Source organism: Hyperolius riggenbachi, chromosome 5, assembly GCF_040937935.1.
Source record: "Hyperolius riggenbachi isolate aHypRig1 chromosome 5, aHypRig1.pri, whole genome shotgun sequence".
Classification (NCBI taxonomy): domain Eukaryota; kingdom Metazoa; phylum Chordata; class Amphibia; order Anura; family Hyperoliidae; genus Hyperolius; species Hyperolius riggenbachi.
In genome coordinates, this window is record NC_090650.1 from 359,342,761 (window position 1) to 359,359,863 (window position 17,103).

Sequence of the window (17,103 nt, forward strand, 5' to 3'; positions counted from 1 at the left end):
ACTCTATGCAAATCCTCAGGGCTCACTGCGCTCCGGCCGAGTGCCCGGTTTATGGCATTTTCTGGTGTTTGCGGCTAACTGTAGCTCTGGGCAAGTGCGGCGGAGCTTTCCCGTGGGCTGTGTTTCCCGCGTTCAGTGCCGATCAAGGGAGAGAGTGAGCGAGCGAGCGCTTCGCAAAGTCGCCCCCTGCTGGGCAGCGAGGGCTGCAACCGGCGGCCTGCCTGCGTGCAAGAGCAACTCATACTTACCTGGCAGGGGAGATACCATGATCACGAAGGTGGTTCTCCCAGGGTGAGGCCCGTCCATTGCACTCCGGGCAGGTTGACCCCTGCGATTTCCCCAAATGCGGGAAACTCGACTGCATAATTTGTGGTAGTGGGGGACTGCGTTCGCGCTTTCCCCTGATGAGCACCGGTTAACGACAGAGCAGGCGTGCCGCTGAGGATCCCTTGCTGGCTGGGGACAGTGGGGAGAGCATGCGGGACTCGGTCCTTTATCTGCACTGCGACAGAGAAGGCTTTTTTCATCCTTCACAGGGGCTGGGTGTGGCTGCTTCTGTGACATCATCACTCTATGCAAATCCTCAGGGCTCACTGCGCTCCGGCCGAGTGCCCGGTTTATGGCATTTTCTGGTGTTTGAGGCTAACTGTAGCTCTGGGCAAGTGCGGCGGAGCTTTCCCGTGGGCTGTGTTTCCCGCGTTCAGTGCCGATCAAGGGAGAGAGTGAGCGAGCGAGCGCTTCGCAAAGTCGCCCCCTGCTGGGCAGCGAGGGCTGCAACCGGCGGCCTGCCTGCGTGCAAGAGCAACTCATACTTACCTGGCAGGGGAGATACCATGATCACGAAGGTGGTTCTCCCAGGGTGAGGCCCGTCCATTGCACTCCGGGCAGGTTGACCCCTGCGATTTCCCCAAATGCGGGAAACTCGACTGCATAATTTGTGGTAGTGGGGGACTGCGTTCGCGCTTTCCCCTGATGAGCACCGGTTAACGACAGAGCAGGCGTGCCGCTGAGGATCCCTTGCTGGCTGGGGACAGTGGGGAGAGCATGCGGGACTCGGTCCTTTATCTGCACTGCGACAGAGAAGGCTTTTTTCATCCTTCACAGGGGCTGGGTGTGGCTGCTTCTGTGACATCATCACTCTATGCAAATCCTCAGGGCTCACTGCGCTCCGGCCGAGTGCCCGGTTTATGGCATTTTCTGGTGTTTGAGGCTAACTGTAGCTCTGGGCAAGTGCGGCGGAGCTTTCCCGTGGGCTGTGTTTCCCGCGTTCAGTGCCGATCAAGGGAGAGAGTGAGCGAGCGCTTCGCAAAGTCGCCCCCTGCTGGGCAGCGAGGGCTGCAACCGGCGGCCTGCCTGCGTGCAAGAGCAACTCATACTTACCTGGCAGGGGAGATACCATGATCACGAAGGTGGTTCTCCCAGGGTGAGGCCCGTCCATTGCACTCCGGGCAGGTTGACCCCTGCGATTTCCCCAAATGCGGGAAACTCGACTGCATAATTTGTGGTAGTGGGGGACTGCGTTCGCGCTTTCCCCTGATGAGCACCGGTTAACGACAGAGCAGGCGTGCCGCTGAGGATCCCTTGCTGGCTGGGGACAGTGGGGAGAGCATGCGGGACTCGGTCCTTTATCTGCACTGCGACAGAGAAGGCTTTTTTCATCCTTCACAGGGGCTGGGTGTGGCTGCTTCTGTGACATCATCACTCTATGCAAATCCTCAGGGCTCACTGCGCTCCGGCCGAGTGCCCGGTTTATGGCATTTTCTGGTGTTTGCGGCTAACTGTAGCTCTGGGCAAGTGCGGCGGAGCTTTCCCGTGGGCTGTGTTTCCCGCGTTCAGTGCCGATCAAGGGAGAGAGTGAGCGAGCGAGCGCTTCGCAAAGTCGCCCCCTGCTGGGCAGCGAGGGCTGCAACCGGCGGCCTGCCTGCGTGCAAGAGCAACTCATACTTACCTGGCAGGGGAGATACCATGATCACGAAGGTGGTTCTCCCAGGGTGAGGCCCGTCCATTGCACTCCGGGCAGGTTGACCCCTGCGATTTCCCCAAATGCGGGAAACTCGACTGCATAATTTGTGGTAGTGGGGGACTGCGTTCGCGCTTTCCCCTGATGAGCACCGGTTAACGACAGAGCAGGCGTGCCGCTGAGGATCCCTTGCTGGCTGGGGACAGTGGGGAGAGCATGCGGGACTCGGTCCTTTATCTGCACTGCGACAGAGAAGGCTTTTTTCATCCTTCACAGGGGCTGGGTGTGGCTGCTTCTGTGACATCATCACTCTATGCAAATCCTCAGGGCTCACTGCGCTCCGGCCGAGTGCCCGGTTTATGGCATTTTCTGGTGTTTGCGGCTAACTGTAGCTCTGGGCAAGTGCGGCGGAGCTTTCCCGTGGGCTGTGTTTCCCGCGTTCAGTGCCGATCAAGGGAGAGAGTGAGCGAGCGAGCGCTTCGCAAAGTCGCCCCCTGCTGGGCAGCGAGGGCTGCAACCGGCGGCCTGCCTGCGTGCAAGAGCAACTCATACTTACCTGGCAGGGGAGATACCATGATCACGAAGGTGGTTCTCCCAGGGTGAGGCCCGTCCATTGCACTCCGGGCAGGTTGACCCCTGCGATTTCCCCAAATGCGGGAAACTCGACTGCATAATTTGTGGTAGTGGGGGACTGCGTTCGCGCTTTCCCCTGATGAGCACCGGTTAACGACAGAGCAGGCGTGCCGCTGAGGATCCCTTGCTGGCTGGGGACAGTGGGGAGAGCATGCGGGACTTGGTCCTTTATCTGCACTGCGACAGAGAAGGCTTTTTTCATCCTTCACAGGGGCTGGGTGTGGCTGCTTCTGTGACATCATCACTCTATGCAAATCCTCAGGGCTCACTGCGCTCCGGCCGAGTGCCCGGTTTATGGCATTTTCTGGTGTTTGCGGCTAACTGTAGCTCTGGGCAAGTGCGGCGGAGCTTTCCCGTGGGCTGTGTTTCCCGCGTTCAGTGCCGATCAAGGGAGAGAGTGAGCGAGCGCTTCGCAAAGTCGCCCCCTGCTGGGCAGCGAGGGCTGCAACCGGCGGCCTGCCTGCGTGCAAGAGCAACTCATACTTACCTGGCAGGGGAGATACCATGATCACGAAGGTGGTTCTCCCAGGGTGAGGCCCGTCCATTGCACTCCGGGCAGGTTGACCCCTGCGATTTCCCCAAATGCGGGAAACTCGACTGCATAATTTGTGGTAGTGGGGGACTGCGTTCGCGCTTTCCCCTGATGAGCACCGGTTAACGACAGAGCAGGCGTGCCGCTGAGGATCCCTTGCTGGCTGGGGACAGTGGGGAGAGCATGCGGGACTCGGTCCTTTATCTGCACTGCGACAGTGAAGGCTTTTTTCATCCTTCACAGGGGCTGGGTGTGGCTGCTTCTGTGACATCATCACTCTATGCAAATCCTCAGGGCTCACTGCGCTCCGGCCGAGTGCCCGGTTTATGGCATTTTCTGGTGTTTGAGGCTAACTGTAGCTCTGGGCAAGTGCGGCGGAGCTTTCCCGTGGGCTGTGTTTCCCGCGTTCAGTGCCGATCAAGGGAGAGAGTGAGCGAGCGAGCGCTTCGCAAAGTCGCCCCCTGCTGGGCAGCGAGGGCTGCAACCGGCGGCCTGCCTGCGTGCAAGAGCAACTCATACTTACCTGGCAGGGGAGATACCATGATCACGAAGGTGGTTCTCCCAGGGTGAGGCCCGTCCATTGCACTCCGGGCAGGTTGACCCCTGCGATTTCCCCAAATGCGGGAAACTCGACTGCATAATTTGTGGTAGTGGGGGACTGCGTTCGCGCTTTCCCCTGATGAGCACCGGTTAACGACAGAGCAGGCGTGCCGCTGAGGATCCCTTGCTGGCTGGGGACAGTGGGGAGAGCATGCGGGACTCGGTCCTTTATCTGCACTGCGACAGAGAAGGCTTTTTTCATCCTTCACAGGGGCTGGGTGTGGCTGCTTCTGTGACATCATCACTCTATGCAAATCCTCAGGGCTCACTGCGCTCCGGCCGAGTGCCCGGTTTATGGCATTTTCTGGTGTTTGAGGCTAACTGTAGCTCTGGGCAAGTGCGGCGGAGCTTTCCCGTGGGCTGTGTTTCCCGCGTTCAGTGCCGATCAAGGGAGAGAGTGAGCGAGCGCTTCGCAAAGTCGCCCCCTGCTGGGCAGCGAGGGCTGCAACCGGCGGCCTGCCTGCGTGCAAGAGCAACTCATACTTACCTGGCAGGGGAGATACCATGATCACGAAGGTGGTTCTCCCAGGGTGAGGCCCGTCCATTGCACTCCGGGCAGGTTGACCCCTGCGATTTCCCCAAATGCGGGAAACTCGACTGCATAATTTGTGGTAGTGGGGGACTGCGTTCGCGCTTTCCCCTGATGAGCACCGGTTAACGACAGAGCAGGCGTGCCGCTGAGGATCCCTTGCTGGCTGGGGACAGTGGGGAGAGCATGCGGGACTCGGTCCTTTATCTGCACTGCGACAGTGAAGGCTTTTTTCATCCTTCACAGGGGCTGGGTGTGGCTGCTTCTGTGACATCATCACTCTATGCAAATCCTCAGGGCTCACTGCGCTCCGGCCGAGTGCCCGGTTTATGGCATTTTCTGGTGTTTGAGGCTAACTGTAGCTCTGGGCAAGTGCGGCGGAGCTTTCCCGTGGGCTGTGTTTCCCGCGTTCAGTGCCGATCAAGGGAGAGAGTGAGCGAGCGAGCGCTTCGCAAAGTCGCCCCCTGCTGGGCAGCGAGGGCTGCAACCGGCGGCCTGCCTGCGTGCAAGAGCAACTCATACTTACCTGGCAGGGGAGATACCATGATCACGAAGGTGGTTCTCCCAGGGTGAGGCCCGTCCATTGCACTCCGGGCAGGTTGACCCCTGCGATTTCCCCAAATGCGGGAAACTCGACTGCATAATTTGTGGTAGTGGGGGACTGCGTTCGCGCTTTCCCCTGATGAGCACCGGTTAACGACAGAGCAGGCGTGCCGCTGAGGATCCCTTGCTGGCTGGGGACAGTGGGGAGAGCATGCGGGACTCGGTCCTTTATCTGCACTGCGACAGAGAAGGCTTTTTTCATCCTTCACAGGGGCTGGGTGTGGCTGCTTCTGTGACATCATCACTCTATGCAAATCCTCAGGGCTCACTGCGCTCCGGCCGAGTGCCCGGTTTATGGCATTTTCTGGTGTTTGAGGCTAACTGTAGCTCTGGGCAAGTGCGGCGGAGCTTTCCCGTGGGCTGTGTTTCCCGCGTTCAGTGCCGATCAAGGGAGAGAGTGAGCGAGCGAGCGCTTCGCAAAGTCGCCCCCTGCTGGGCAGCGAGGGCTGCAACCGGCGGCCTGCCTGCGTGCAAGAGCAACTCATACTTACCTGGCAGGGGAGATACCATGATCACGAAGGTGGTTCTCCCAGGGTGAGGCCCGTCCATTGCACTCCGGGCAGGTTGACCCCTGCGATTTCCCCAAATGCGGGAAACTCGACTGCATAATTTGTGGTAGTGGGGGACTGCGTTCGCGCTTTCCCCTGATGAGCACCGGTTAACGACAGAGCAGGCGTGCCGCTGAGGATCCCTTGCTGGCTGGGGACAGTGGGGAGAGCATGCGGGACTCGGTCCTTTATCTGCACTGCGACAGAGAAGGCTTTTTTCATCCTTCACAGGGGCTGGGTGTGGCTGCTTCTGTGACATCATCACTCTATGCAAATCCTCAGGGCTCACTGCGCTCCGGCCGAGTGCCCGGTTTATGGCATTTTCTGGTGTTTGCGGCTAACTGTAGCTCTGGGCAAGTGCGGCGGAGCTTTCCCGTGGGCTGTGTTTCCCGCGTTCAGTGCCGATCAAGGGAGAGAGTGAGCGAGCGAGCGCTTCGCAAAGTCGCCCCCTGCTGGGCAGCGAGGGCTGCAACCGGCGGCCTGCCTGCGTGCAAGAGCAACTCATACTTACCTGGCAGGGGAGATACCATGATCACGAAGGTGGTTCTCCCAGGGTGAGGCCCGTCCATTGCACTCCGGGCAGGTTGACCCCTGCGATTTCCCCAAATGCGGGAAACTCGACTGCATAATTTGTGGTAGTGGGGGACTGCGTTCGCGCTTTCCCCTGATGAGCACCGGTTAACGACAGAGCAGGCGTGCCGCTGAGGATCCCTTGCTGGCTGGGGACAGTGGGGAGAGCATGCGGGACTCGGTCCTTTATCTGCACTGCGACAGAGAAGGCTTTTTTCATCCTTCACAGGGGCTGGGTGTGGCTGCTTCTGTGACATCATCACTCTATGCAAATCCTCAGGGCTCACTGCGCTCCGGCCGAGTGCCCGGTTTATGGCATTTTCTGGTGTTTGCGGCTAACTGTAGCTCTGGGCAAGTGCGGCGGAGCTTTCCCGTGGGCTGTGTTTCCCGCGTTCAGTGCCGATCAAGGGAGAGAGTGAGCGAGCGAGCGCTTCGCAAAGTCGCCCCCTGCTGGGCAGCGAGGGCTGCAACCGGCGGCCTGCCTGCGTGCAAGAGCAACTCATACTTACCTGGCAGGGGAGATACCATGATCACGAAGGTGGTTCTCCCAGGGTGAGGCCCGTCCATTGCACTCCGGGCAGGTTGACCCCTGCGATTTCCCCAAATGCGGGAAACTCGACTGCATAATTTGTGGTAGTGGGGGACTGCGTTCGCGCTTTCCCCTGATGAGCACCGGTTAACGACAGAGCAGGCGTGCCGCTGAGGATCCCTTGCTGGCTGGGGACAGTGGGGAGAGCATGCGGGACTCGGTCCTTTATCTGCACTGCGACAGAGAAGGCTTTTTTCATCCTTCACAGGGGCTGGGTGTGGCTGCTTCTGTGACATCATCACTCTATGCAAATCCTCAGGGCTCACTGCGCTCCGGCCGAGTGCCCGGTTTATGGCATTTTCTGGTGTTTGCGGCTAACTGTAGCTCTGGGCAAGTGCGGCGGAGCTTTCCCGTGGGCTGTGTTTCCCGCGTTCAGTGCCGATCAAGGGAGAGAGTGAGCGAGCGAGCGCTTCGCAAAGTCGCCCCCTGCTGGGCAGCGAGGGCTGCAACCGGCGGCCTGCCTGCGTGCAAGAGCAACTCATACTTACCTGGCAGGGGAGATACCATGATCACGAAGGTGGTTCTCCCAGGGTGAGGCCCGTCCATTGCACTCCGGGCAGGTTGACCCCTGCGATTTCCCCAAATGCGGGAAACTCGACTGCATAATTTGTGGTAGTGGGGGACTGCGTTCGCGCTTTCCCCTGATGAGCACCGGTTAACGACAGAGCAGGCGTGCCGCTGAGGATCCCTTGCTGGCTGGGGACAGTGGGGAGAGCATGCGGGACTCGGTCCTTTATCTGCACTGCGACAGAGAAGGCTTTTTTCATCCTTCACAGGGGCTGGGTGTGGCTGCTTCTGTGACATCATCACTCTATGCAAATCCTCAGGGCTCACTGCGCTCCGGCCGAGTGCCCGGTTTATGGCATTTTCTGGTGTTTGCGGCTAATTGTAGCTCTGGGCAAGTGCGGCGGAGCTTTCCCGTGGGCTGTGTTTCCCGCGTTCAGTGCCGATCAAGGGAGAGAGTGAGCGAGCGAGCGCTTCGCAAAGTCGCCCCCTGCTGGGCAGCGAGGGCTGCAACCGGCGGCCTGCCTGCGTGCAAGAGCAACTCATACTTACCTGGCAGGGGAGATACCATGATCACGAAGGTGGTTCTCCCAGGGTGAGGCCCGTCCATTGCACTCCGGGCAGGTTGACCCCTGCGATTTCCCCAAATGCGGGAAACTCGACTGCATAATTTGTGGTAGTGGGGGACTGCGTTCGCGCTTTCCCCTGATGAGCACCGGTTAACGACAGAGCAGGCGTGCCGCTGAGGATCCCTTGCTGGCTGGGGACAGTGGGGAGAGCATGCGGGACTCGGTCCTTTATCTGCACTGCGACAGAGAAGGCTTTTTTCATCCTTCACAGGGGCTGGGTGTGGCTGCTTCTGTGACATCATCACTCTATGCAAATCCTCAGGGCTCACTGCGCTCCGGCCGAGTGCCCGGTTTATGGCATTTTCTGGTGTTTGAGGCTAACTGTAGCTCTGGGCAAGTGCGGCGGAGCTTTCCCGTGGGCTGTGTTTCCCGCGTTCAGTGCCGATCAAGGGAGAGAGTGAGCGAGCGAGCGCTTCGCAAAGTCGCCCCCTGCTGGGCAGCGAGGGCTGCAACCGGCGGCCTGCCTGCGTGCAAGAGCAACTCATACTTACCTGGCAGGGGAGATACCATGATCACGAAGGTGGTTCTCCCAGGGTGAGGCCCGTCCATTGCACTCCGGGCAGGTTGACCCCTGCGATTTCCCCAAATGCGGGAAACTCGACTGCATAATTTGTGGTAGTGGGGGACTGCGTTCGCGCTTTCCCCTGATGAGCACCGGTTAACGACAGAGCAGGCGTGCCGCTGAGGATCCCTTGCTGGCTGGGGACAGTGGGGAGAGCATGCGGGACTCGGTCCTTTATCTGCACTGCGACAGAGAAGGCTTTTTTCATCCTTCACAGGGGCTGGGTGTGGCTGCTTCTGTGACATCATCACTCTATGCAAATCCTCAGGGCTCACTGCGCTCCGGCCGAGTGCCCGGTTTATGGCATTTTCTGGTGTTTGAGGCTAACTGTAGCTCTGGGCAAGTGCGGCGGAGCTTTCCCGTGGGCTGTGTTTCCCGCGTTCAGTGCCGATCAAGGGAGAGAGTGAGCGAGCGAGCGCTTCGCAAAGTCGCCCCCTGCTGGGCAGCGAGGGCTGCAACCGGCGGCCTGCCTGCGTGCAAGAGCAACTCATACTTACCTGGCAGGGGAGATACCATGATCACGAAGGTGGTTCTCCCAGGGTGAGGCCCGTCCATTGCACTCCGGGCAGGTTGACCCCTGCGATTTCCCCAAATGCGGGAAACTCGACTGCATAATTTGTGGTAGTGGGGGACTGCGTTCGCGCTTTCCCCTGATGAGCACCGGTTAACGACAGAGCAGGCGTGCCGCTGAGGATCCCTTGCTGGCTGGGGACAGTGGGGAGAGCATGCGGGACTCGGTCCTTTATCTGCACTGCGACAGAGAAGGCTTTTTTCATCCTTCACAGGGGCTGGGTGTGGCTGCTTCTGTGACATCATCACTCTATGCAAATCCTCAGGGCTCACTGCGCTCCGGCCGAGTGCCCGGTTTATGGCATTTTCTGGTGTTTGCGGCTAACTGTAGCTCTGGGCAAGTGCGGCGGAGCTTTCCCGTGGGCTGTGTTTCCCGCGTTCAGTGCCGATCAAGGGAGAGAGTGAGCGAGCGAGCGCTTCGCAAAGTCGCCCCCTGCTGGGCAGCGAGGGCTGCAACCGGCGGCCTGCCTGCGTGCAAGAGCAACTCATACTTACCTGGCAGGGGAGATACCATGATCACGAAGGTGGTTCTCCCAGGGTGAGGCCCGTCCATTGCACTCCGGGCAGGTTGACCCCTGCGATTTCCCCAAATGCGGGAAACTCGACTGCATAATTTGTGGTAGTGGGGGACTGCGTTCGCGCTTTCCCCTGATGAGCACCGGTTAACGACAGAGCAGGCGTGCCGCTGAGGATCCCTTGCTGGCTGGGGACAGTGGGGAGAGCATGCGGGACTCGGTCCTTTATCTGCACTGCGACAGAGAAGGCTTTTTTCATCCTTCACAGGGGCTGGGTGTGGCTGCTTCTGTGACATCATCACTCTATGCAAATCCTCAGGGCTCACTGCGCTCCGGCCGAGTGCCCGGTTTATGGCATTTTCTGGTGTTTGCGGCTAACTGTAGCTCTGGGCAAGTGCGGCGGAGCTTTCCCGTGGGCTGTGTTTCCCGCGTTCAGTGCCGATCAAGGGAGAGAGTGAGCGAGCGAGCGCTTCGCAAAGTCGCCCCCTGCTGGGCAGCGAGGGCTGCAACCGGCGGCCTGCCTGCGTGCAAGAGCAACTCATACTTACCTGGCAGGGGAGATACCATGATCACGAAGGTGGTTCTCCCAGGGTGAGGCCCGTCCATTGCACTCCGGGCAGGTTGACCCCTGCGATTTCCCCAAATGCGGGAAACTCGACTGCATAATTTGTGGTAGTGGGGGACTGCGTTCGCGCTTTCCCCTGATGAGCACCGGTTAACGACAGAGCAGGCGTGCCGCTGAGGATCCCTTGCTGGCTGGGGACAGTGGGGAGAGCATGCGGGACTCGGTCCTTTATCTGCACTGCGGCAGAGAAGGCTTTTTTCATCCTTCACAGGGGCTGGGTGTGGCTGCTTCTGTGACATCATCACTCTATGCAAATCCTCAGGGCTCACTGCGCTCCGGCCGAGTGCCCGGCTTATGGCATTTTCTGGTGTTTGCGGCTAACTGTAGCTCTGGGCAAGTGCGGCGGAGCTTTCCCGTGGGCTGTGTTTCCCGCGTTCAGTGCCGATCAAGGGAGAGAGTGAGCGAGCGAGCGCTTCGCAAAGTCGCCCCCTGCTGGGCAGCGAGGGCTGCAACCGGCGGCCTGCCTGCGTGCAAGAGCAACTCATACTTACCTGGCAGGGGAGATACCATGATCACGAAGGTGGTTCTCCCAGGGTGAGGCCCGTCCATTGCACTCCGGGCAGGTTGACCCCTGCGATTTCCCCAAATGCGGGAAACTCGACTGCATAATTTGTGGTAGTGGGGGACTGCGTTTGCGCTTTCCCCTGATGAGCACCGGTTAACGACAGAGCAGGCGTGCCGCTGAGGATCCCTTGCTGGCTGGGGACAGTGGGGAGAGCATGCGGGACTCGGTCCTTTATCTGCACTGCGGCAGAGAAGGCTTTTTTCATCCTTCACAGGGGCTGGGTGTGGCTGCTTCTGTGACATCATCACTCTATGCAAATCCTCAGGGCTCACTGCGCTCCGGCCGAGTGCCCGGTTTATGGCATTTTCTGGTGTTTGCGGCTAACTGTAGCTCTGGGCAAGTGCGTCGGAGCTTTCCCGTGGGCTGTGTTTCCCGCGTTTAGTGCCGATCAAGGGAGAGAGTGAGCGAGCGAGCGCTTCGCAAAATCGCCCCCTGCTGGGCAGCGAGGGCTGCAACCGGCGGCCTGCCTGCGTGCAAGAGCAACTCATACTTACCTGGCAGGGGAGATACCATGATCACGAAGGTGGTTCTCCCAGGGTGAGGCCCGTCCATTGCACTCCGGGCAGGTTGACCCCTGCGATTTCCCCAAATGCGGGAAACTCGACTGCATAATTTGTGGTAGTGGGGGACTGCGTTCGCGCTTTCCCCTGATGAGCACCGGTTAACGACAGAGCAGGCGTGCCGCTGAGGATCCCTTGCTGGCTGGGGACAGTGGGGAGAGCATGCGGGACTCGGTCCTTTATCTGCACTGCGACAGAGAAGGCTTTTTTCATCCTTCACAGGGGCTGGGTGTGGCTGCTTCTGTGACATCATCACTCTATGCAAATCCTCAGGGCTCACTGCGCTCCGGCCGAGTGCCCGGTTTATGGCATTTTCTGGTGTTTGCGGCTAACTGTAGCTCTGGGCAAGTGCGGCGGAGCTTTCCCGTGGGCTGTGTTTCCCGCGTTCAGTGCCGATCAAGGGAGAGAGTGAGCGAGCGAGCGCTTCGCAAAATCGCCCCCTGCTGGGCAGCGAGGGCTGCAACCGGCGGCCTGCCTGCGTGCAAGAGCAACTCATACTTACCTGGCAGGGGAGATACCATGATCACGAAGGTGGTTCTCCCAGGGTGAGGCCCGTCCATTGCACTCCGGGCAGGTTGACCCCTGCGATTTCCCCAAATGCGGGAAACTCGACTGCATAATTTGTGGTAGTGGGGGACTGCGTTCGCGCTTTCCCCTGATGAGCACCGGTTAACGACAGAGCAGGCGTGCCGCTGAGGATCCCTTGCTGGCTGGGGACAGTGGGGAGAGCATGCGGGACTCGGTCCTTTATCTGCACTGCGACAGAGAAGGCTTTTTTCATCCTTCACAGGGGCTGGGTGTGGCTGCTTCTGTGACATCATCACTCTATGCAAATCCTCAGGGCTCACTGCGCTCCGGCCGAGTGCCCGGTTTATGGCATTTTCTGGTGTTTGCGGCTAACTGTAGCTCTGGGCAAGTGCGGCGGAGCTTTCCCGTGGGCTGTGTTTCCCGCGTTCAGTGCCGATCAAGGGAGAGAGTGAGCGAGCGAGCGCTTCGCAAAGTCGCCCCCTGCTGGGCAGCGAGGGCTGCAACCGGCGGCCTGCCTGCGTGCAAGAGCAACTCATACTTACCTGGCAGGGGAGATACCATGATCACGAAGGTGGTTCTCCCAGGGTGAGGCCCGTCCATTGCACTCCGGGCAGGTTGACCCCTGCGATTTCCCCAAATGCGGGAAACTCGACTGCATAATTTGTGGTAGTGGGGGACTGCGTTCGCGCTTTCCCCTGATGAGCACCGGTTAACGACAGAGCAGGCGTGCCGCTGAGGATCCCTTGCTGGCTGGGGACAGTGGGGAGAGCATGCGGGACTCGGTCCTTTATCTGCACTGCGGCAGAGAAGGCTTTTTTCATCCTTCACAGGGGCTGGGTGTGGCTGCTTCTGTGACATCATCACTCTATGCAAATCCTCAGGGCTCACTGCGCTCCGGCCGAGTGCCCGGTTTATGGCATTTTCTGGTGTTTGCGGCTAACTGTAGCTCTGGGCAAGTGCGGCGGAGCTTTCCCGTGGGCTGTGTTTCCCGCGTTTAGTGCCGATCAAGGGAGAGAGTGAGCGAGCGAGCGCTTCGCAAAATCGCCCCCTGCTGGGCAGCGAGGGCTGCAACCGGCGGCCTGCCTGCGTGCAAGAGCAATTCATACTTACCTGGCAGGGGAGATACCATGATCACGAAGGTGGTTCTCCCAGGGTGAGGCCCGTCCATTGCACTCCGGGCAGGTTGACCCTTGCGATTTCCCCAAATGCGGGAAACTCGACTGCATAATTTGTGGTAGTGGGGGACTGCGTTCGCGCTTTCCCCTGATGAGCACCGGTTAACGACAGAGCAGGCGTGCCGCTGAGGATCCCTTGCTGGCTGGGGACAGTGGGGAGAGCATGCGGGACTCGGTCCTTTATCTGCACTGCGACAGAGAAGGCTTTTTTCATCCTTCACAGGGGCTGGGTGTGGCTGCTTCTGTGACATCATCACTCTATGCAAATCCTCAGGGCTCACTGCGCTCCGGCCGAGTGCCCGGTTTATGGCATTTTCTGGTGTTTGCGGCTAACTGTAGCTCTGGGCAAGTGCGGCGGAGCTTTCCCGTGGGCTGTGTTTCCCGCGTTCAGTGCCGATCAAGGGAGAGAGTGAGCGAGCGAGCGCTTCGCAAAATCGCCCCCTGCTGGGCAGCGAGGGCTGCAACCGGCGGCCTGCCTGCGTGCAAGAGCAACTCATACTTACCTGGCAGGGGAGATACCATGATCACGAAGGTGGTTCTCCCAGGGTGAGGCCCGTCCATTGCACTCCGGGCAGGTTGACCCCTGCGATTTCCCCAAATGCGGGAAACTCGACTGCATAATTTGTGGTAGTGGGGGACTGCGTTCGCGCTTTCCCCTGATGAGCACCGGTTAACGACAGAGCAGGCGTGCCGCTGAGGATCCCTTGCTGGCTGGGGACAGTGGGGAGAGCATGCGGGACTCGGTCCTTTATCTGCACTGCGACAGAGAAGGCTTTTTTCATCCTTCACAGGGGCTGGGTGTGGCTGCTTCTGTGACATCATCACTCTATGCAAATCCTCAGGGCTCACTGCGCTCCGGCCGAGTGCCCGGTTTATGGCATTTTCTGGTGTTTGCGGCTAACTGTAGCTCTGGGCAAGTGCGGCGGAGCTTTCCCGTGGGCTGTGTTTCCCGCGTTCAGTGCCGATCAAGGGAGAGAGTGAGCGAGCGAGCGCTTCGCAAAGTCGCCCCCTGCTGGGCAGCGAGAGCTGCAACCGGCGGCCTGCCTGCGTGCAAGAGCAACTCATACTTACCTGGCAGGGGAGATACCATGATCACGAAGGTGGTTCTCCCAGGGTGAGGCCCGTCCATTGCACTCCGGGCAGGTTGACCCCTGCGATTTCCCCAAATGCGGGAAACTCGACTGCATAATTTGTGGTAGTGGGGGACTGCGTTCGCGCTTTCCCCTGATGAGCACCGGTTAACGACAGAGCAGGCGTGCCGCTGAGGATCCCTTGCTGGCTGGGGACAGTGGGGAGAGCATGCGGGACTCGGTCCTTTATCTGCACTGCGACAGAGAAGGCTTTTTTCATCCTTCACAGGGGCTGGGTGTGGCTGCTTCTGTGACATCATCACTCTATGCAAATCCTCAGGGCTCACTGCGCTCCGGCCGAGTGCCCGGTTTATGGCATTTTCTGGTGTTTGCGGCTAACTGTAGCTCTGGGCAAGTGCGGCGGAGCTTTCCCGTGGGCTGTGTTTCCCGCGTTCAGTGCCGATCAAGGGAGAGAGTGAGCGAGCGAGCGCTTCGCAAAATCGCCCCCTGCTGGGCAGCGAGGGCTGCAACCGGCGGCCTGCCTGCGTGCAAGAGCAACTCATACTTACCTGGCAGGGGAGATACCATGATCACGAAGGTGGTTCTCCCAGGGTGAGGCCCGTCCATTGCACTCCGGGCAGGTTGACCCCTGCGATTTCCCCAAATGCGGGAAACTCGACTGCATAATTTGTGGTAGTGGGGGACTGCGTTCGCGCTTTCCCCTGATGAGCACCGGTTAACGACAGAGCAGGCGTGCCGCTGAGGATCCCTTGCTGGCTGGGGACAGTGGGGAGAGCATGCGGGACTCGGTCCTTTATCTGCACTGCGACAGAGAAGGCTTTTTTCATCCTTCACAGGGGCTGGGTGTGGCTGCTTCTGTGACATCATCACTCTATGCAAATCCTCAGGGCTCACTGCGCTCCGGCCGAGTGCCCGGTTTATGGCATTTTCTGGTGTTTGCGGCTAACTGTAGCTCTGGGCAAGTGCGGCGGAGCTTTCCCGTGGGCTGTGTTTCCCGCGTTCAGTGCCGATCAAGGGAGAGAGTGAGCGAGCGAGCGCTTCGCAAAGTCGCCCCCTGCTGGGCAGCGAGAGCTGCAACCGGCGGCCTGCCTGCGTGCAAGAGCAACTCATACTTACCTGGCAGGGGAGATACCATGATCACGAAGGTGGTTCTCCCAGGGTGAGGCCCGTCCATTGCACTCCGGGCAGGTTGACCCCTGCGATTTCCCCAAATGCGGGAAACTCGACTGCATAATTTGTGGTAGTGGGGGACTGCGTTCGCGCTTTCCCCTGATGAGCACCGGTTAACGACAGAGCAGGCGTGCCGCTGAGGATCCCTTGCTGGCTGGGGACAGTGGGGAGAGCATGCGGGACTCGGTCCTTTATCTGCACTGCGACAGAGAAGGCTTTTTTCATCCTTCACAGGGGCTGGGTGTGGCTGCTTCTGTGACATCATCACTCTATGCAAATCCTCAGGGCTCACTGCGCTCCGGCCGAGTGCCCGGTTTATGGCATTTTCTGGTGTTTGCGGCTAACTGTAGCTCTGGGCAAGTGCGGCGGAGCTTTCCCGTGGGCTGTGTTTCCCGCGTTCAGTGCCGATCAAGGGAGAGAGTGAGCGAGCGAGCGCTTCGCAAAATCGCCCCCTGCTGGGCAGCGAGGGCTGCAACCGGCGGCCTGCCTGCGTGCAAGAGCAACTCATACTTACCTGGCAGGGGAGATACCATGATCACGAAGGTGGTTCTCCCAGGGTGAGGCCCGTCCATTGCACTCCGGGCAGGTTGACCCCTGCGATTTCCCCAAATGCGGGAAACTCGACTGCATAATTTGTGGTAGTGGGGGACTGCGTTCGCGCTTTCCCCTGATGAGCACCGGTTAACGACAGAGCAGGCGTGCCGCTGAGGATCCCTTGCTGGCTGGGGACAGTGGGGAGAGCATGCGGGACTCGGTCCTTTATCTGCACTGCGACAGAGAAGGCTTTTTTCATCCTTCACAGGGGCTGGGTGTGGCTGCTTCTGTGACATCATCACTCTATGCAAATCCTCAGGGCTCACTGCGCTCCGGCCGAGTGCCCGGTTTATGGCATTTTCTGGTGTTTGCGGCTAACTGTAGCTCTGGGCAAGTGCGGCGGAGCTTTCCCGTGGGCTGTGTTTCCCGCGTTCAGTGCCGATCAAGGGAGAGAGTGAGCGAGCGAGCGCTTCGCAAAGTCGCCCCCTGCTGGGCAGCGAGGGCTGCAACCGGCGGCCTGCCTGCGTGCAAGAGCAACTCATACTTACCTGGCAGGGGAGATACCATGATCACGAAGGTGGTTCTCCCAGGGTGAGGCCCGTCCATTGCACTCCGGGCAGGTTGACCCCTGCGATTTCCCCAAATGCGGGAAACTCGACTGCATAATTTGTGGTAGTGGGGGACTGCGTTCGCGCTTTCCCCTGATGAGCACCGGTTAACGACAGAGCAGGCGTGCCGCTGAGGATACCTTGCTGGCTGGGGACAGTGGGGAGAGCATGCGGGACTCGGTCCTTTATCTGCACTGCGACAGAGAAGGCTTTTTTCATCCTTCACAGGGGCTGGGTGTGGCTGCTTCTGTGACATCATCACTCTATGCAAATCCTCAGGGCTCACTGCGCTCCGGCCGAGTGCCCGGTTTATGGCATTTTCTGGTGTTTGCGGCTAACTGTAGCTCTGGGCAAGTGCGGCGGAGCTTTCCCGTGGGCTGTGTTTCCCGCGTTCAGTGCCGATCAAGGGAGAGAGTGAGCGAGCGAGCGCTTCGCAAAATCGCCCCCTGCTGGGCAGCGAGGGCTGCAACCGGCGGCCTGCCTGCGTGCAAGAGCAACTCATACTTACCTGGCAGGGGAGATACCATGATCACGAAGGTGGTTCTCCCAGGGTGAGGCCCGTCCATTGCACTCCGGGCAGGTTGACCCCTGCGATTTCCCCAAATGCGGGAAACTCGACTGCATAATTTGTGGTAGTGGGGGACTGCGTTCGCGCTTTCCCCTGATGAGCACCGGTTAACGACAGAGCAGGCGTGCCGCTGAGGATCCCTTGCTGGCTGGGGACAGTGGGGAGAGCATGCGGGACTCGGTCCTTTATCTGCACTGCGACAGAGAAGGCTTTTTTCATCCTTCACAGGGGCTGGGTGTGGCTGCTTCTGTGACATCATCACTCTATGCAAATCCTCAGGGCTCACTGCGCTCCGGCCGAGTGCCCGGTTTATGGCATTTTCTGGTGTTTGCGGC

At 59.5% G+C, this 17,103-nt stretch overlaps 30 non-coding genes across 30 annotated transcripts; all 30 read left to right on the forward strand.

The window, feature by feature from the left end:
* Window positions 1-240: 240 nt before the first annotated feature.
* On the forward strand, window positions 241-404 carry LOC137520305 (U1 spliceosomal RNA). The gene has a single exon (XR_011021637.1). It is a non-coding gene; the product is annotated as a U1 spliceosomal RNA (small nuclear RNA).
* Window positions 405-808: 404 nt separating this feature from the next.
* On the forward strand, window positions 809-972 carry LOC137520307 (U1 spliceosomal RNA). The gene has a single exon (XR_011021639.1). It is a non-coding gene; the product is annotated as a U1 spliceosomal RNA (small nuclear RNA).
* A 400-nt stretch (window positions 973-1,372) lies between these two features.
* On the forward strand, window positions 1,373-1,536 carry LOC137520308 (U1 spliceosomal RNA). The gene has a single exon (XR_011021640.1). It is a non-coding gene; the product is annotated as a U1 spliceosomal RNA (small nuclear RNA).
* A 404-nt stretch (window positions 1,537-1,940) lies between these two features.
* On the forward strand, window positions 1,941-2,104 carry LOC137520309 (U1 spliceosomal RNA). The gene has a single exon (XR_011021641.1). It is a non-coding gene; the product is annotated as a U1 spliceosomal RNA (small nuclear RNA).
* Window positions 2,105-2,508: 404 nt separating this feature from the next.
* Window positions 2,509-2,672, forward strand: LOC137520310 (U1 spliceosomal RNA). Its single transcript, XR_011021642.1, has one exon. It is a non-coding gene; the product is annotated as a U1 spliceosomal RNA (small nuclear RNA).
* Window positions 2,673-3,072: 400 nt separating this feature from the next.
* LOC137520311 (U1 spliceosomal RNA) lies at window positions 3,073-3,236 on the forward strand. The gene has a single exon (XR_011021643.1). It is a non-coding gene; the product is annotated as a U1 spliceosomal RNA (small nuclear RNA).
* A 404-nt stretch (window positions 3,237-3,640) lies between these two features.
* Window positions 3,641-3,804, forward strand: LOC137520312 (U1 spliceosomal RNA). Its single transcript, XR_011021644.1, has one exon. It is a non-coding gene; the product is annotated as a U1 spliceosomal RNA (small nuclear RNA).
* Window positions 3,805-4,204: 400 nt separating this feature from the next.
* Window positions 4,205-4,368, forward strand: LOC137520313 (U1 spliceosomal RNA). The gene has a single exon (XR_011021645.1). It is a non-coding gene; the product is annotated as a U1 spliceosomal RNA (small nuclear RNA).
* A 404-nt stretch (window positions 4,369-4,772) lies between these two features.
* LOC137520314 (U1 spliceosomal RNA) lies at window positions 4,773-4,936 on the forward strand. Its single transcript, XR_011021646.1, has one exon. It is a non-coding gene; the product is annotated as a U1 spliceosomal RNA (small nuclear RNA).
* A 404-nt stretch (window positions 4,937-5,340) lies between these two features.
* Window positions 5,341-5,504, forward strand: LOC137520316 (U1 spliceosomal RNA). The gene has a single exon (XR_011021647.1). It is a non-coding gene; the product is annotated as a U1 spliceosomal RNA (small nuclear RNA).
* A 404-nt stretch (window positions 5,505-5,908) lies between these two features.
* Window positions 5,909-6,072, forward strand: LOC137520317 (U1 spliceosomal RNA). The gene has a single exon (XR_011021648.1). It is a non-coding gene; the product is annotated as a U1 spliceosomal RNA (small nuclear RNA).
* A 404-nt stretch (window positions 6,073-6,476) lies between these two features.
* LOC137520319 (U1 spliceosomal RNA) lies at window positions 6,477-6,640 on the forward strand. Its single transcript, XR_011021650.1, has one exon. It is a non-coding gene; the product is annotated as a U1 spliceosomal RNA (small nuclear RNA).
* Window positions 6,641-7,044: 404 nt separating this feature from the next.
* LOC137520320 (U1 spliceosomal RNA) lies at window positions 7,045-7,208 on the forward strand. The gene has a single exon (XR_011021651.1). It is a non-coding gene; the product is annotated as a U1 spliceosomal RNA (small nuclear RNA).
* Window positions 7,209-7,612: 404 nt separating this feature from the next.
* Window positions 7,613-7,776, forward strand: LOC137520321 (U1 spliceosomal RNA). Its single transcript, XR_011021653.1, has one exon. It is a non-coding gene; the product is annotated as a U1 spliceosomal RNA (small nuclear RNA).
* A 404-nt stretch (window positions 7,777-8,180) lies between these two features.
* LOC137520322 (U1 spliceosomal RNA) lies at window positions 8,181-8,344 on the forward strand. The gene has a single exon (XR_011021654.1). It is a non-coding gene; the product is annotated as a U1 spliceosomal RNA (small nuclear RNA).
* A 404-nt stretch (window positions 8,345-8,748) lies between these two features.
* On the forward strand, window positions 8,749-8,912 carry LOC137520323 (U1 spliceosomal RNA). Its single transcript, XR_011021655.1, has one exon. It is a non-coding gene; the product is annotated as a U1 spliceosomal RNA (small nuclear RNA).
* Window positions 8,913-9,316: 404 nt separating this feature from the next.
* LOC137520324 (U1 spliceosomal RNA) lies at window positions 9,317-9,480 on the forward strand. The gene has a single exon (XR_011021656.1). It is a non-coding gene; the product is annotated as a U1 spliceosomal RNA (small nuclear RNA).
* Window positions 9,481-9,884: 404 nt separating this feature from the next.
* LOC137520325 (U1 spliceosomal RNA) lies at window positions 9,885-10,048 on the forward strand. Its single transcript, XR_011021657.1, has one exon. It is a non-coding gene; the product is annotated as a U1 spliceosomal RNA (small nuclear RNA).
* Window positions 10,049-10,452: 404 nt separating this feature from the next.
* LOC137519920 (U1 spliceosomal RNA) lies at window positions 10,453-10,616 on the forward strand. Its single transcript, XR_011021288.1, has one exon. It is a non-coding gene; the product is annotated as a U1 spliceosomal RNA (small nuclear RNA).
* Window positions 10,617-11,020: 404 nt separating this feature from the next.
* Window positions 11,021-11,184, forward strand: LOC137520327 (U1 spliceosomal RNA). Its single transcript, XR_011021658.1, has one exon. It is a non-coding gene; the product is annotated as a U1 spliceosomal RNA (small nuclear RNA).
* A 404-nt stretch (window positions 11,185-11,588) lies between these two features.
* LOC137520328 (U1 spliceosomal RNA) lies at window positions 11,589-11,752 on the forward strand. Its single transcript, XR_011021659.1, has one exon. It is a non-coding gene; the product is annotated as a U1 spliceosomal RNA (small nuclear RNA).
* A 404-nt stretch (window positions 11,753-12,156) lies between these two features.
* On the forward strand, window positions 12,157-12,320 carry LOC137520329 (U1 spliceosomal RNA). The gene has a single exon (XR_011021660.1). It is a non-coding gene; the product is annotated as a U1 spliceosomal RNA (small nuclear RNA).
* Window positions 12,321-12,724: 404 nt separating this feature from the next.
* Window positions 12,725-12,888, forward strand: LOC137519940 (U1 spliceosomal RNA). Its single transcript, XR_011021307.1, has one exon. It is a non-coding gene; the product is annotated as a U1 spliceosomal RNA (small nuclear RNA).
* Window positions 12,889-13,292: 404 nt separating this feature from the next.
* Window positions 13,293-13,456, forward strand: LOC137520331 (U1 spliceosomal RNA). The gene has a single exon (XR_011021662.1). It is a non-coding gene; the product is annotated as a U1 spliceosomal RNA (small nuclear RNA).
* A 404-nt stretch (window positions 13,457-13,860) lies between these two features.
* On the forward strand, window positions 13,861-14,024 carry LOC137520332 (U1 spliceosomal RNA). Its single transcript, XR_011021663.1, has one exon. It is a non-coding gene; the product is annotated as a U1 spliceosomal RNA (small nuclear RNA).
* A 404-nt stretch (window positions 14,025-14,428) lies between these two features.
* On the forward strand, window positions 14,429-14,592 carry LOC137520333 (U1 spliceosomal RNA). The gene has a single exon (XR_011021664.1). It is a non-coding gene; the product is annotated as a U1 spliceosomal RNA (small nuclear RNA).
* A 404-nt stretch (window positions 14,593-14,996) lies between these two features.
* Window positions 14,997-15,160, forward strand: LOC137520334 (U1 spliceosomal RNA). Its single transcript, XR_011021665.1, has one exon. It is a non-coding gene; the product is annotated as a U1 spliceosomal RNA (small nuclear RNA).
* A 404-nt stretch (window positions 15,161-15,564) lies between these two features.
* LOC137520335 (U1 spliceosomal RNA) lies at window positions 15,565-15,728 on the forward strand. The gene has a single exon (XR_011021666.1). It is a non-coding gene; the product is annotated as a U1 spliceosomal RNA (small nuclear RNA).
* A 404-nt stretch (window positions 15,729-16,132) lies between these two features.
* LOC137520336 (U1 spliceosomal RNA) lies at window positions 16,133-16,296 on the forward strand. The gene has a single exon (XR_011021667.1). It is a non-coding gene; the product is annotated as a U1 spliceosomal RNA (small nuclear RNA).
* A 404-nt stretch (window positions 16,297-16,700) lies between these two features.
* On the forward strand, window positions 16,701-16,864 carry LOC137520337 (U1 spliceosomal RNA). The gene has a single exon (XR_011021668.1). It is a non-coding gene; the product is annotated as a U1 spliceosomal RNA (small nuclear RNA).
* Window positions 16,865-17,103: the final 239 nt, after the last annotated feature.